Source organism: Xiphias gladius, chromosome 23 (assembly GCF_016859285.1).
Source record: "Xiphias gladius isolate SHS-SW01 ecotype Sanya breed wild chromosome 23, ASM1685928v1, whole genome shotgun sequence".
NCBI classification, from domain to species: domain Eukaryota; kingdom Metazoa; phylum Chordata; class Actinopteri; order Istiophoriformes; family Xiphiidae; genus Xiphias; species Xiphias gladius.
The window spans coordinates 8076001-8094144 of NC_053422.1; positions in this window are offsets into that span (position 1 = coordinate 8076001).

The window sequence follows — 18144 nt, forward strand, 5'->3', positions numbered from 1 at the left end:
CTCTGGATCTGTTGCATCAATTATGATTTTATTTAACTGTCCATCATTAGTCCAACAATGTTAAAGATGTGCAATGCTAAATCAGTGGAGCACTGTTTACATGTTTTCATCAACTGAAGGTTACCAGTGCATCCTCAATAATCACATGATACATTTAGTCTTTTTTTTTCCTCAAAGTGTTAATTTTAAATCATACACCAGTCTGCAGGTGTGTTACTCCATTTACAATATTCAAAACTGGGGGAAAAAAAGTGGAAAAGAAATAGTTGGTCTCAAGTGGTTTGGAGTGATGATGGGTGAAAAGCTGTGATGACAGCCTTCATTAGTCAGCGGGTCATTCAATTAGGAGAAAAAAATAAAGAGTAGAAGATCTCAGTTTTAATGGTGATGTCTAAATCCTCAAGACAAATGGTGAGGAGAGAAAACTGCGCTCACTTTGAAACATAAAATGAGCAGGTAGGTTGTAATTGCAGCTTTATATCTCTTTTTTTTTACCTCTCTAATACTGATCAGTAAATCCAGCATCTTAAAAACCAGTACAGTCCATGAGAGTCCTGGATTAAGATTACGTCTCTCAGCTGCAAAAAGAACTGGAGCCAAATGTGAGGGAAAACAGACGTAGAGATCCTCACTGTGCTTTATCACGGCTCCAGTGAAGCAGAAATCCTCCTCGGCACTCAGGTATAAGATTCGCAGTGAACACTGATTTCCCAGCGCCAAGAGCAGAGCACACCCAAGGCCTTGGGCTAGTTCTACAGTAACTGTATGACTGTGAAGCCGTGCATTGCTAATGAAGAGCTTGTATGTAAAAACAGACAATGCAGTTGGGTAATTTGCATGTGCGCACCGAAAGCTCAGATGCCAGATATCAGCTTGAAATAAAGCAGGACAGAATAGATTAGGCTGTTTGTTTGTTGAATAGGTATAGCTGCTGGTTTTTATATTTTACAGTCATTAAAAATGCAAACGGTACGTTGGTGCCAGACTTCGGGGAATTGAGGCCTTCTTGTAACATAATTTCTTATCCACTGTTTTCTCGAATTAAAGGAGGCTAAAAAAAAAAAAGTAGGGCATTGTGAAAATCTTGAATTCACTCAATCTGATAAAATTATCCAAGATTATTCTGCTCAACACAGCTAAATCAGATCCAGTATGTAAATTCACACCTGGTTAAAATAGAACTTCAAGCACAACTTTGCATCAGCTCACAGTAAAGAAGAAGGTGGAGACTTGTAGTCAGCTGTTATGCTAAGAGCAGAACAATATGCTAATGAAAAATAAAAATATTTTAGTGGAAAAAAACAACTACCATAAAGTAAGTCAAAGTCGTTAATTATGTGAATTAAACATCTTACAGTCACGGGGATTCCAGTATCTCAGAAATGGCTGATCAGTTGCAGGCTTGGGGCCAAAAAATAGTTCTCCTTCCAGTGAGAAAATGTAGAGGCAATTTGCCAGACCCGCTTACAAGACAGCCACATGCACATACATATATGCACTGTATAATGTTGGGATCGGACTGCACAGTATCCCTGTCTTTCAAATTAGTCACTGTATTAGATTTGACGATCTCAGAGCCATAAGTCATTGCTGAGAGAAATGGCCCGCTACAGATTAGTCCCTAACCAATCATGGCCTGCCATCTTTCACAATTTGTTAAGTGTACATAAATTAATGAGAAGGAGGTACGAGGGACCGACTTCACCGTTCCACCTGACAGCACACACAACATTATTTGCTTTGCCGTGTTTACAGTTGTGCGCAGTCGTATGGTTCAGTGTAATGGAACACATTGTAAAAGAGTCAACAGCCATGGTAGTGACACAGCGAGGCTGTGCTTTGAGCTAAATGCTAACGTCAGCATGCTAACAAGCTCACAATGTCAATGCTATCATGCTGATGCTAAGCAGGTATAATAGCATGTACGTATATAGCATAAACACAAAGTATAGCTGACTCATGGGAATGTCATTAGTTATGAAAGTATTTGACCATAAGCCAAAGTATTGGACAAATTAAAATTATCCCCTGATGATAGTATTAAAGGAAAAGTCAGGGGATCACCAAGGCGATTACAGTTTATCCTGAGTTGTGGTTTGAATGTGTCCAGAAAATTTCATGGCAAACCATCAAACGGTTGTTGACATATTGAACTTGGTGGTGCTAGCGGAAAAAAATCCGAGGATCGAAAAAGTCACGAGGATTCATCGGCTAATTTTCGGCGAGGGATGCATGTCAGTCAGGTCAGGTAATTCCCGAGCTGATAATGTATAGGATGAGTCGGTCATCAATGTCTTTCGGTCCAACACATCTCAGACTCTGTTCTAGCATGCCGAAGTTACTGCTCTGCACGCTGGCTGACCTCAACAGAATGAATTACGACTCCTTCGTAACACGGTATGTGACATTTTTTTGGCATGGCGAGAGATAAAGGAGACAAAGTTTATCTACAACTTGCCACCGGGGTATGATACAGTAAACTCCTCCCAGACTTCCTCACTGACAGCAAGACATACAGTTACATATTGCCATATAACAGTGGCATACAAGCTTAACTGCATGTAATACAGCCATTGTGTTTTGTGTATAAAAGAGGAACGCTGCCATCTTATAGACGACTTCCTGTCACAGACATACCTTTTGGAGAAAGACAGACTTCTGGCGAAGTGGCTGCACCTGTCGCCTTCTTCAAAGGGTCTTCGTGCATCTTGTCAAACCTTTCCCATCCCCCATTGTGTAGGGAGCACAGGCTGGCAGGTCTCCATTGATCTGTTCCAGAGCTGTGATAATTGTGCCATTAAGATCTCAAAAAGACACCCGGCATGGGGCAGAGATAGACTCTAACAGTCTGCCAAGAAAAAGGACTTCCATTAAATACTGTAAGTGTAGGAACAGCATGCTGTTTTTACTTGTTATACTTTGAGAGATAAAAGGCGGTAGAATGGATTAAATAGAGACTTATTAAATGCACTGAAGTAGGCTATAGAGGTAAGACGCTTCCGTGGGAAATTACAATCACATTAACTGACATGTACTGTTCACTAAATGTAAAACCATCATAATGATTTCTATTGAACTGACTTGGCAAAATAATTTAAAAGCTGCAACTGAAGCTCTGCTGACCTGGGACAGATGCAAAATGACCTCAAAGCTGATGTGAAATGACCACAAACAGACACAAAATGAACAGTGAGGAGACACCAAACAACTTCAAAGAGACACAAAATGACCACAAAGAGACACAAAATGACCACAGAGAGACACCAAACAACTACAAAGAGTCACCAGAATGACCACAGGGAGACACAAAATGACTGCACATGACGCATGTCTCTTTCACTCTGAGTTGCTCCTATGTGTGTGTGTGTGTGTGTGTGTGTGTGTGTGTGTGTGTGTGTGTGTGTGTGTGTGTGTGTGTGTGTGGCAGGAGGGGGGGGGGTCTTTTACATGTCCGTGCCTAGTGGCCCGTTGTGTCATAATCTGTCCATGGGTAAGTGTAAAAACTCATTACTGCAAAACTGGAAGTTAACGTTAGACGTGCTCAAGAAAACACACACACATCTGGCTAGCCTGGCAGGGATTGCACGACAGACCCATGAAAAAGCATGGAAATCAGTTGGAAGGGAAATCAGTTGCAACTGCCAACACTAGTAAATCGTGATAAGGTTTCTTTCTGCCACATTAAGCATCTCCACTCTGGTGTCCTTCCCATCAGAAGCCCAAATACTCATCACCCAACTGTATTAAGTGGATTCTTTATCAAATCAAATCCAACACATGACGGAATTTAGATGGGGAAACGCGACAGAGATGTAGCACTTCTGTGTCAAGAATGAACAGAGTCCGTAGATCGTATCTCTGTAAATGATTTTGAAATGGTCCAGCTTGGCCAGAAAGACTGGGCCACCTCTGCATACACAGTACATACAGTGTGACGATGCATCTTTTACACACATAAGAAATATGTATATTTAAATTTTCACAACCAGTTTTGGTCATCGTTTCCATCAGTTATGACAACACTGTAATCACCAAAGTAATGGTCTTATGGTGGGAACGCTTCAGTAAAATGAGAGGAGGAACAAGTGGTCAGATGATCAGACCTACTGTAAGCAAGCCAACAGCTTGGCCAGATTATCTAAACCTCTTCATTTGAGGGAAAAATCTGAAGTGAGCGCACTCACAATGTTTGGGGGAAAAACAATCTGTGCGTGCACAACTACAGTTCGGCAGGTCAAATTTGAACTAGGTATTCCGTCCATAAACTGTCACTGATGGTTATAGGAGGGGTAATCATTTTAATGTTTGCTTCTGTTTCCTTTTCCAAATGAGTTAACCTGGTGGTTTGTGTAAAACCTGTGTCTAACTGCTCATATTTAACTTGTAAACTCAGGTAAGGAAACAATTAGTGGCACCAAAACATCAGTTTGTAATTGTAGAAACATGGTTATTATAAAGTTAACTTATAAAACATGTTATATTTGCTGTAAGATTAAAATATCTTGAAAAAAACACACAAATTATATATTGTCCTGGCACAGTAGGAGACACATAAACAGCAGTGATGTACATATGCTGCTGGAAATCTTTGTCACATTCGTTTTGTTACCACAGCTTTCAGGTGACAGAACACACCCACGCATTTACTGGGGAGTGTTCCTGCGAAGACACATTTTTGCCACTGATCCATACGGACTGATTATGTGATTAGCAAGCTCATTACAGTATTCTATCAATTATCCCTCACAGGCTTGTTCCTAACACTCAACACCTCTGGTTCAGAATCTATTTGCACACGGTTTTAAGTGGTTTTACGTCACTGGCGCTTATTTCTTTGCTTTGTAGAAAGCTAAAAAAAAAAGCAAATCCATTATATTTAGCTCAAATATACTATGGAAAGCTTGTATATGAACCTACATGATGGCCATAGATGCCATCTGTTTGGAATAGGAATACTTTCTAAATTTTACACATCTTTAAATGATCATTTTGGCTTCAACAGATGGTTTAAGTTTCTGTACAACAGTCAGAAAAATGAAATTTAATTGAGTTTTTTCGGGCTGCACTCGATGACCTTGCTTTCCCGCCTGCTCAAGGCTTTCACTCATTGTCGGTGATGGTGTGCTGCCGTTACGTAAGCTTAAGGTTCCTGGGGGGTCGTTTCACTTATGCCATTGTGCTGCAATGCCCTGATGCCCCTCACATGTCTTATCCAACCTTTCCTACACTGCCTTTTTTGCAGATCGTCTCAGATTGAGCAAAGGGGTTTGCTTTTCTAACGGTGTGATGAAACTTGATCAAGAAAAGCAGTCAGAGCAGTCCTTTTAAGTGCTTCAAATTAAAACTCTGAAAACACATACATGAAGGTTGCGCCAGTTTTTAGATAGTTCATTTGTGACAGGATCAGGAAATGGTTTCTTTCTTCTTTTCAACCAGAGAGCAGAGTGCCATGTTTTGAAAAGCAAGAAAAAACAGGATTTGCCCCCTGCTTAACTGACTAATTATTCCATTATGTAACCACTATTACAGGCAGCAGTTGCTACAATTACAGAGACAAGTAAGGAAACATACGATAAGTAATTGTCAGGAAGGTTATATATCGAGTGTTCAAATTTTATCTCATGCAGTCATTTAACCTTTGTTTGTGAAAAATTATGGTGCTGATTAAATCACCACTACATCTCGCAGTAAATGTAGTCTGTACTTATTTTCTGTCACCTAGAAAATCATCTTGAAATTTCCGCTGACCTGAAATAAATCCCTCATTTTTAAATAATGGGATCCGGACAGGCATATATAAGCTGTACTAGTTCACTTCATATACCTACAATATACCTTTTCCCCTCTTAGTATTTTGATATCTGATGCAGAGAAAGACAAAGTTGAAACAACTGGTTTTTAAGTTCAATTTTCAGGGTTTTCACACGGTCAGTGTTATTGCTAGTTGTTTAATTAACTACAACAATTAACAATTTTAGCCAACAGGAATCACACAAAAATTAAAAGAAAAAAGTAATGTATTAGTCTGATAATTTAACTGAATCCTAAAGATACATGCCATGAATCGCTCTGTCTTCTGTATTGGATTGCATTAGATGTATGCAGATGTGGGCAATAAACGAGAACTCCGTGTAATATCACGAAAAAATTCTACTGGTGAAATATTCACAGTCACGAAATGTCACAAAATATCAACTTATGGCAAATTAAGTATTGATAAAAGTTTTGGCAGCTCGAGATTGTTTAAGATTAGGCAGCAACTGGTGAATGTTAGGTTGTCGTCATGGTTAAGAAATTTAACTATTAATTAGTCAACTCCGCCCCAGTTGCAAGATAAGAATGTCAGTATTGGACAAATCTGGATCCCAGGATAACATTCAGTGTCAATTTTGTTTTAAATTCTCACTTTCTACAGTACCTGTGCATGGTAAGTACAAAATGCTTAAGCATAGGAAAAGACTGTTTTTTACAGCATGTCTACACAGAAAGCCTTTCAGCCGTCTCACGTGTGTCTGACAGGACACATACACTCCTGTTTTTAATCAGTCCAGCTTTCCACACCGGCCACTTAACGGCTAAGATTTTACTCACACTATACACCCGTAAGTGTGAGCTGAGGCATATTTTTACGCTCCAAATCTATTTCCATGCGTTTTACGTCTGTACCTACTGTGGGACCTCATCCTTGCCGAAACACGGGTGACCTATACCTCAGTACTGTGCCTGAACACCTCCTATGTAGACACGCACGGAGCACTGGAGCTGCCACTGCTGCTCTGCTAACGTGCTGCCCACGCTACGCCCTGTGTGTAGACACAGTGTCAGGCTACTAAAACACTTGGTTAAGGTTATTGAAAGACTGTGATTAAGAATTTTTGGTGTATTAAGAGGTGAACATTAATTGCAGGCGTGTGACAGGACGGGACCTCCGCTCTCCTGCGTGACAGTTTTGTGGTTTTGTGTGCCACACACCCATCCACCAGCATAAAAACAAGCATCTGCTTGTAGTAACATAAAGGTTTGTTTTCCTGAAACTGCATGGATGCGGTGAGAATTACCTTTTTTAGGTGTTGGATTTAGGGGATGGGTGAGAGCAGTGCTGAGCCTGTAAAGGGAAAGACATGTCTCATGATGGTATCACTTTCAGACTGAAGGTCAGGACAAATGATGTCCAACTCCCCCATGTAATAAATAGTGTTGCCCACAGGAGAAAAACCCGGAAAAGCTGGTCAGTGTCTATGTGGTTTTCCTTCGGCGCCAGGATCAATGCTACAGAATTACTCCCTCCAGCCACCATATTTTTTAATTGCTGAAGTGTCACTTCTGATGGCAACGTTGCTTTGGGAAGTAATTAGGCATAGGGCAAACCTTTGCAAGTTTTCCAACTCGCTCTCATACCAATAGAGATGATACCAATCATTTAAAAGTTAAAGTTTAATTTTTGACCCTGCTAAACATACAGTAGCTTTAGGAAAGTCTGCCTCTGTTTCTTTATAGTTACTCCGAAAAAAAAAAAGATATATTCATAGGTACAGTATTTATATGTATAGATTTATAGCCAGCACTACTATATTATTCTTTATTATATTGATGCTTTATATCCATTTAACCTCAACCCCATTCATGAAAAGTCATTCAAGCTCAACAAAAACACCCTGCAATGAAGAAAAGGTCCAGCTCCAACTAAACATCCCACCAGATTGTTTCTCCGTGGCATCTTTTCATGGTGTGAGGAGTGCGTATTTAGATGTTTGGCCTTGCCCTGGCTTTGTTGCCAGTGTAATTGAGGTGTAGGCTTTCATTGGAAAGGTTCTATCACTACAGTGAAGAGACCTGGCAAGCCATAGTACGCGGGGAGACCAGCACAGCCAAACCCATTTGGCATGCCAGGCGTTTCACATCATGGTCAATTCCATCAGCGCTGTGCCTTAGGCAGACAGGATGCAAAAAAAAAAAAATCATCCTCAAAAATAATTAGCCAATGGAGAACTTCTTGTTACCAGCAACTTGCCATCTTGCTTCTTGTACAGTTTTGAGTGTCCATCTGCATCTTTCACAGATAATTTATTAAGTTTTTAAATTTAGGGGATTTAACTCTCCTTCCCCACCACTCCTTCAATTGCAGGTCTCTCTGTTAACCATGAAGGCAGCGTTCCTGAACACACGTTGAGTACATTGTGTTCTGTTACTCTTCTATTCCTTTATTCTTATCGTCTTTTCATCAAAGAGCTCACAGCTTACTATTCACATGCGTGTGTATTTTACGCATCTGGGACTGGGGCTTCACTTTGAATTTACCAATGTCACTAAGCCTAACCAGCCTAATAGCTAGCCAATCACATGCAGCATCATTAACTCAAACGTTAACTCTACACTCTAAAACTATTGATCCATATGGGGAAGTTGGGCATTGCAGTGGACAATGTAACATCATTTAGCAAGGACAAAGATACAGTATATAACATTTAATAATAATAATGATAATAATTATGTGACAACCCAAATCCATTTTGCAACCCCTTGTGGGGGCTGAGCCTCATCTGGGAAACAGGTATTGGGACCACATGAAGGAGGTTGGGTTGAATGGTTGCTGTATCGGCCTCGGGTTGGTGAATATATGTTTCAGATTGTGTGGAAGTGTAATGTAAGTTGCAAGTGTAATGTAAGTGGCATAACCCAATTACATGGGTTTGAGTTTTTTGCTTTGCTTCGTGGTAGTTCAGAAATTATTTCAGAAACCCCTCACTGCCATTGAAGCATATACAAACTCATATATTTCAGCTTTAATTTAGAAAGGTAGCACAGGTGTCAACATTCTTGATCTGCATGACCTTTAGCTGACTCATCTCTGCTTTACACTAGTCAACACCCACAAACCTCTTCCAAGCTCTTAGTCATGTCCCTGTTTTTGCTGTGTTAAGCCTCAGAAACCTGTTTATCATTCTTTATGGAACATGGATTTGACCTTGTTTGGACAGCCATGAGAAATTATGTTATGTAAATAAAATTATTTTATTAAGCTGTAATTTTTTTAAATCTCGATACCTAAATTAATTTAAATGTTTTGATATGAAGAATTATTCAGAAGTAGTTTAGTCTACATTTAGAGAAGTACAGTATCTCTAAGTTTTTTTTTATCAGACAACACAAACACAAATTTGTGAGTACCCTGACTGTCACACACATTGAGTAAGAAAAAAAAAAGAATATATATGATGATTTTTTTCTTACCACATCCATCTGAAATAATCTGTTCACAACCGCCCCTCTGAGATACTCAAATTAGTTTATGTCAAGCACGTGTTTACCTCTCAAAAGACAAAATCCAAGGAGAACGGTCTTCACAGTCGGTAATGTATAGCATGGCGCTCCGACGCAGCTCTTGATTAAGTGAGTCAATCGGCCCAGGGAGGACATTTTTCTCCTGTTGACCCTGCTGATGTGTCATCAGCAATAATCTCAGCGAGTGTTTGATAGGAAGTGCTGCTTCCATCGAGCAAAGGCATCTCTACTTCCTGACACCCTCATCCCTCCCATGCTTCAGGAGAATTGCCAGATGATTTTAAATGAGGGCCAGCTGACACCCTTCAGCAAGTGTAGATGAATCAAACTGCATGGTGTCATTCAAACAAAGCTATCAGGAGTTGAACACAAAGGTAAGAAAATTACTTCTGGTTGAAAGTTCAGTGTGTACATGCAGGTGCCTCTATCACAAATTCCAGACAGACTCTTTATTTCTATCTGGCTTGACGAAACCAATCCTCGATGACCCCTTGATAACCAGTCTCATAAAGCTGGCTATTAACTGGCTGTTTTAACCCTACATTTTCTTATCCAGATTTGAGTGCGCCCTCATGTTTATCGGAGCACATTAAGATTTGTGACGGATATTAAAAGCCGTCACTCATCATTCTGCTTCGTGTTTCAGAGCTGAATGGCAGACAGAGATGGGAAAGAAAGCCTTTATGTTTTCTGCTCCAGCCTCTTGGAATAGCCTGCAAAAGGAATCTGATATCTGGCAGAATTCAAGATTATTATAAACTCTATGGTAAAAGCCTCCATTGTTAATTGGCTCTGCTCTTAGCATACCTTTAAGCCTCATCTTAATATTACATTATATGTTTTTTAGTATTGTTTTATGTATTGGGTGATTTTGTAATGTTTTGTTTAGGCTACAACTTTTTATGCTGCCATCTTGGCAAAATCAAATATCAACGGACCGTGCGACAGCAGATCATTGACAGATCATGTTGACAGAAGTATAAACTTTACTTTTCTTAATGAACTTTCAAAAACAAATTGAGGAACAGCAGCCCTCTTTCCCAAGTGTGCAGAGTTTACAAAATGAAAACAAAACAATAAAGAATAAAGCAAACAAACAACAATGTTACAACAAAGAATTACAGTTTAGGTTACAAACAGTAATAAAAGAAGCTTTAAGATACCAATAATTAAAGAAAATTATCATGAACGTTATCATAATAAGGCTAAAAGATAGTAAAAACATCATTTGTGAGTATTAATATGTCATTAGTATTTATTCAGGCATGATTATGCTGCTGACACCCCCAGGGACATTAAAATTAAGTTTACTAGGCAAAGATCTAGAATATGAACACACAACAGAAAAAACAATGATAAATTGTCATTATTATTCTTTAATTTATTAAATATTTATGCCTCTTTCAAGCTTTAGCACCATAGTGACTTTGAGAAAGAAATGACTGACATTTCTACTGGTATGTTCAAGGTGAACATCCCATTATAATGAATAAATGTAATAAATACAGAAAATTATCAATTATAGTTGAAAAGAATGCCGCTTCAGCTGCCAAAGCTAAACAGGAAGTTGATCCAGAGCCAGATGCAGATGAAAGTAAATCTAAACACCCTACTATTTTCTATCTATTATTAAAATTCATTACTAGAATTAATTATTCAAATATAGAAGATTATGCAGCCTTGATGATGGTACATATTCTCTGATTAATGTCTACTTTATAATCGTCTTCTCACTGAATCTATAAAAAGATTTTTTAATCACCATGGAGTTACCTCATGTTCCTCTTAGCTGCACTGATGGAACAACAAAGGCTGATGACACTGAACCAGTCACAGGCTTTTCTCACATTTTGATGCAATCTTCTGAACTGATTCTCCTCCGGAGCCTGTTGGTTGTACAGCATGTTGGGGTGGTGATCTATCCCACTTTAAAGTGCAATAGATTTGTGACAGAGCCCGACTTAATCACCGAGTTTTCTGGTTAACCTGCCAGTCTTGCGCTGGGTAGCATCTCACCGCCTATCAAGCTGACAATGTTAAGTTAGATCTGCTGACACCAGGGGTGAGATGAGTCATGGAAAGCTTACTACTTTTTTACAGCTTTTCATTTGAAAGGCTACAGAGGTTGGGACTGTTTCTCCCGCTGAGGTAACAAGAAAAAAACCTAAGATTTAAAAACAGAGGAGGTGAAAAACATTAAAAATTACAACCAGTGTAATTTCAGCCAGGTTAAGACCTTACAATATTAAGCAGTCAACAAGAACCAACCCTATCTCCAGGCAAGAACCTCAATGTTGAACACAAAACCCAGGATTACGTCCGATGCAAACGTTTTTCACATATTCGCTTCCTACAGTATCTTTGCATGGCAACTGTGGTATGGTTTGGGTTAGGAAAAGATAGTGTGACAAAATCATGTAGTGCAGATTCGTAAAATATGAGCATAATTCCTAGGATGCTGGGCCGAACAAACCAACTACATTTTCACAAATTACCAAAGAGTTGAATCAACACTTCTCTGCAGACGTCACAACAGTATAGCATTCAGTTTATTGCATGTACAGCATGTGTAACTGCTGTATTTTACTTAATGCGGGACTTCTTACCAACTATGTGCTGCTTAAGTGAACGTTTAAATCTACCCAAAGTTTAGTTACCCCCATGCACATTAAGTAGCTCACTAACAAGCAGCCCTAGTAATGATCTCACCGGTCAGCTGAATATGATTCTTAAAGTCCCCACAGAGAGACTATGGCTCATAATTCCTGCACTGGTTGTGTGAGTGTTGTCATGTTGACAAACAGTGTTCCTATAACATTTTAGCATATCTATTCATTCATTTGACATTTACTGTTGCAGAAGCAGATGGTCTGAGTGTTGGTTACAAGTTTCTGACACCCCAAGGATTCGCTGCATCGATTACATCAATATGTTGGGCAGAGCTTGTAAGTGTGTGCCTTTTCCATCAATGACATATGAACACTATTAAAGCAGAGGTATTACGGTCTAAATCACTCTTTAACGAGAGCATTTGCATGTGCATATGTACTGCCATATAATTCCTAGCATTTACTTTAACATGCATAAAGTCCCAGATGGTAGAGTTTACAGCATCCAGAGGATTCATATATTCACTGAGGAGTCCTGTATGTAAATTTAACTTTCAAAACTTTCCAGAGAGTCTCCAAAAGTCCTATATTGATCAGTAAGGTCAAATGGACAAATGTCAAGATGAACTAAACTGAGCTTTTTTACTTCTCTGTAGAGCTATAAGATACATTTAACGTTTAAAACTTAAACACTAAAGGTCAGTCGAGGTTTCATTAAGGCAGAACTTCCGGCAGGTTTTTCCATCACATTCCTCATTCCATGTTGCCGCTCTTGCTGATTTGACTGAGTTCTAAAAGACGCTACACATATACTTGAATTTAAAAAATAACCTTTCATATCATGATTCTAAGCCACAAATTTCAATTATTCCAATGACTTTATAATAATCAAAAATGCAATCTGCCGGTGATTGACAATTGATGCAAATCAGTCCTTGTCCTTGATCTTGTAGAAGGTAAGGGACGGAGGAGGGGGGTGGGAGAGGGCAGAGCAACATGGGCAGAAGCTGTGACCTGTGATAATAAGCATGAGATGAATCCAGACCAACGCTGGGCTTCTCTGGGACACAGTAGCGCACTCGAGATGGAGAAAATTAGAGAGTTGTAATTATGTTTTCCTGTGGGGGTGCTGCAGTGACAGCCAGATATTCATCAAAGCGCACTGCAGCAGGTGGGACTACCACATGCTCGCACTGATTTATCACTTGAAGCTGGCTTTCGTCACCTTTCCACTGTAGAGCTCTTTTCTTTAATTGAGCTGTTTGATTTTCTTGAAGCATTGATCATCATTTCCTTCTGAACATGCACAGGCTGCTGTGGTTGGGTGGAGGGTAGCTGTCCATACACTGTGCCCGAGCTTGGAGACATATTGAGCTATCCCAGCAAGCAGATGCCTACAAAATCTAATTCAGGAGCCTTGCCAGTATGGAAAACAGTCTTGTCCCTGCCCTAGTTTCCTTACTGCTATGAAATCATTGATGAGGAAAAGCCAAGTCATGCTGGCTGTAGCCAGAAGCAGTTAATGCTGCAGGCAACAGCCCATGCCTGACCCTTCAATCACACTTAATGCATGAAATGCGTCACACTCTGATGAAAGGGCTTTCATTTCAAATGAAAAATCTCAATTTTACTGCAGAGGCTTTGAGTAGGATTTCAGTTTCCCGGAATTTACTCTAAGCCTGTATCTAAAACTATATACTACCTGTACATGTTTATACTGTATATTGATATGTATGAAGATGCATGTGTAGATTAAACACTAACTGATTATGAATTTGTATAATTTTTGCTTTTATTTGTCATTAATATTTCTTTCCTTTTTAAAGATCTGTGATAATATTCTATGGTGACTAACAAAATATTGAAAATGTGGGCAACAATATATTTTCGATCCTTGCATAAATAGCAGCAGTTAACAATGGCAGTAAACATATTTGTATTGTATTAATGCTGAATCTGTAACTTCTTAGACACTAACTTTGGGGCTGACAATACAAATGACTTAAATTATTTAAACCAGAAGCATCTCGCAGGAACTGACTGAGTTTCTCGACATTTTTTCAGGCATCGGGATCAACACCAAATGCAAGTATAGGGAATTAAACTCTTAAACCTTTGCAGTGACTGATTGGAATAATCGACAGGCTTTGATGTAATCTCCTCCACCAGATGTAAAAAAGAAGTATAATCTGTCTGAGGTATGAAAGATGACAAAACAGAGAGCCAGAAATCCCTCAAACGCAAGAGGGTGAACACTGGTTCAGAAGCCTTTGCATGGTAAAAACAACTAAAGGAAGAGAGAGGATTCAAAGACAACACAGGTTCTTTTGGACAGGTAATGTACTTCCAGTTAATAAAAAAATCTGTGGCTAGGTGGTCAGAAGAAGGATGTACTGTAAATTCCTGAGCTATGCTGACTATCCATTTTGTTGTACGTTTCATACAATCAACACTTACAGCCTGTAAATATGGAAAGTTCCCACAAAAGAAAGGAGCATCATCAGGAACATAATCATTTTTCACCCATCAGCAACTTATTGTACCTTGTGCAACCGAAGCTGCATGAACAGCGATTAGGTTCCTTTTTATGAAGTTGTTGCGTAGTCACTATACATTTTCTCTCTCACACACACACACACACACACACACACGTATGATGAGAAGTTAATGGTTTGTTTTCCGAGTATTAAGCCAAATTGTCCACATTACAGGAGGGCCTGGCTCAGAGCTGCACCGTGACAAAACCTCCTCAGTATGAGGTGTTACTTTGAGCTGCACCGGCAAATTCCAGGGGCAACTGTGAGCTTTCCAAAAGGAATACTCGAAAGATTCACAGCAGCGTGCGATCACTCAAAAACACTGGTACTCTCACGCAACTCTCCTGGGCATCAGGAGTTCACAGATTTTCCAAAAAGTCCTTCTTTAGCCTTCTCCATGAAAATGTTCATGTTAGTGGAGAATATAGTCCAGTCAATATCCACCCTCCCTCCTCTTTGATCCTCTGCCCGCAGTCCTCTTGCAAAGGCATAACCGAACTGCTCAATTTGAAACTGATTCATTAGTCTATAGCTGGACAATGGATGAAGACAAGATAAGGAAGTGGCAACTTTGGCAGGCAAGACGGGTCTCAATAAGGAGCAGGTGTGTTTGAGATGGATGCTGTAAAGAGAGGCCAGAATAATCTCAATGGACTGATTAAAATCATCACTGGAGTTATTTCACAGTCTGAACAGGGTACTGAGGATGTTTCGCCTGGAAAAGCCAAGTATCAGAAGTTATCAAAAAAGAGTACAACAATCATGTTCATAACTCATCAGTGTTTGACATCTATTTCCACTTTTTTTCACCAAATGTGTATCAGGAAACTTGAAAAGGAAGATAATGGTGCATGCTAAACCATTTTCCCATCTGCAGCCACTGCGGTTTTATCTTCACTTCTATATCTTCACGATTGACAGCATGACTGACAATGTCTCATGATTTGGGAGGGTTTATTCCCTGCACATGCTCCACACAAATACAAAACAAAGATGTAGCAAACAAGAATACCTTAAGGACCTTTTTTTTTTTCTCTCCACAGCAGAGGAGGTCGGACAGGGTGCCGAGAGACTATTTTCATCCTGTGCATTAAATATGTTTAGAGATCATTCACCTCAGGAGTTGAGATTTGTGGATTGTATGCAATTTACACTTTATTTACTTTTTTGCTATAACTTGTCAAAGATGTTTTCCACTTAAACAGCATCAGCTCACCAAAAATTTCAATATAGTGGCAGCAGCACTAAAAAACTGATCTTTATTTTATATTTAGACTCTATTTATCAATACTGTGCTCACAGCAACAGAGAGAGACCATCAAAAAGAATAGAATCTGCTTTTTAATCAGCTATATTAAAATTCACTGCAGTTGAGAAAGGACATAAGGACATAACCACACAGTTATAATGAAGCAGCCTCATCACTATTCTAAATTAATAGCTGGAAAGTAACGTTTTTTAGGCTGACAACAGTGGCAGCACAGTGTTTCCACCAAGAATATTGCCCCAACATATAAAGAAACAATACTTTACTTATATTGTCATAACTGGCACGCAGTCATAATTGTCTGCTTTTTTTTATGTGGTTATGGAACCAACACACTTTAGCTGTTTTTTATGAAAACCACATGGCTCTTTAAGGACCTCCAAGTGTCAGGCAGAATGCTTGATTTACTAATATTTATTCAGGGCATGGATACAGAAAATCTCATTTAAAGTCTAATCAGTAATGTTTTTTTGTTACGGTAAAAAACAAACAAACAAACAAAAACAAAACAGCATGCATTGCTGTCTGCCATTTAGACCGCTTAAAATGTGTAAACCGTGGGATCAATTTACCCAAAATTAAACCAAATCAAATAAGAGGAACACGACTGAATCACTAGTGTGATAAATGTTTATAGCTCTCGTGCCGTATTCTTAAAACAGTTTACAGGAGATGATGCAAAAACCACAGCAACCATCAAACTAATTTTTGCGGAGGCATGCAACAATGAGTCTTTTTAGATCGTCAATAAAACATACACTGACAGCAAAACCTTTTCCCATTTCATGACTCATATTTGAAATGTTGACCATATCTCCACGACCTGAGGGCATCAAACTCTGCCATGATCTCAGACTACATGGACAAAGGTAAGGTTTGTGGTTTCACAGACTGCATACAAATACCTTATTTCTGTATTAGGCATACATATTCTGAATATTTGCATGGAATATTAACCAAACCAGGACTTTTACTTAAACAGTGTGGGGAATCCATATTCTCTCTGCATGTGATTCGTCGAAAGCTAACTTAAAATGACAAACTGATGGTAACTTAAGAGTCAACGATGAGACATATGTTATATGTGAAATGAAATGTCTCACATTTCTTCGGTGGATTACGTAAGGCATTCATTGTACATGGGCTGCCTTTAGAGGGAGCAACGATTGAACTGGAAACTTGTGGTTTTACTCAAAATTCTGTTTTTAAAGGAATTTTCAACTTTTCCGGGTGGAGCTTAAGATACACAACTATCGTTTAGTGTAATAGGGTGTTGATGTGCTATAATTTGAGAAATTGAATGGGGACACCGTGGCTCAGGTGGTAGAGCAGGTTGGCCGTTGATCCTTGGGTTGGCAGCTCAATCCCCAGCTCCCCAGCAACCCACGTTGTGTCAGGAAGGGCATCCAAATCAAACATGCAGATGGTGATCCACTGTGGCGATCCGCAGAAGGAGCAGCCAAAAGACCGCCACCAACAACAGGTAAGTAGTTGGCCCACTTGTTGTACGAATGATCTTTTTGCTGGCTGGAATTATTTTGCTGGCAAATGTTTTTATATTAAAATAAATCCTTTATTTGCCACTGCCCTGCATGCAGATGAAATACTGGTCACACCTGCTGCCAGTTATTGTATAACCAACCTGTTAAGTACCCACATTGGATAAGGCATAGATAATTGGTCCGTGCTTTGACAAAGTACTGTATTTTCTTCAAATTAGAAGCTGTAGAATGAACACATGCTACCCTCAGGTGACTCTTGTGATTCAATCTACTGAAAATTAAGACTTTCATACAACCTACAAGCAGTTACTGATGAAAGCTCATGGTAAGAACTGTGCACTAATCTGTACTCTGGCATTATTGCCATGATTCAGTATAAATTGTATTTTTACCATGTGCTTGCTACTGAAAGAGCATACAGTCAAAGTAAAAAAACGCTGCTACTACATAAATGATGTACATTTTGGGCAGTTTTTTTGGTCTATCCCACCAACTAAACTGATCGAAATAGTCTGCCATGCACTATGCGCTTTTTGATCTGCTCTGAGAAACTGCGTAGCAGACGGTGCACACCATTGACATCCTTGACACCAAATTGCTGTGCACAGTTGAATTTCAATAACAAAAAATGAGCTTTGGCACACATCAAATCACCATACCTATCACTATCTCCTGGGTAGCAAAGAGGCTCATTGTAAGGAACTGAAAATACAAAAATAGAGTCTATACTGCCGTATGTTAATAAGTGTATGTGTGAGGTTTTGAGTGATTACTTACAGATATGTATACTCACTTTTCATGGATAAAAAATAAAATACACAAACATATTACATTTCATTTGTAAAAAAAAAAACAATAAGCCAGAGCCTGGAACTTATATGGATCTGAAATTCTTCTGTAGGCTATGTTCAGATCAGTATTAAGTATTTATCAGTTTTCTGTCACAA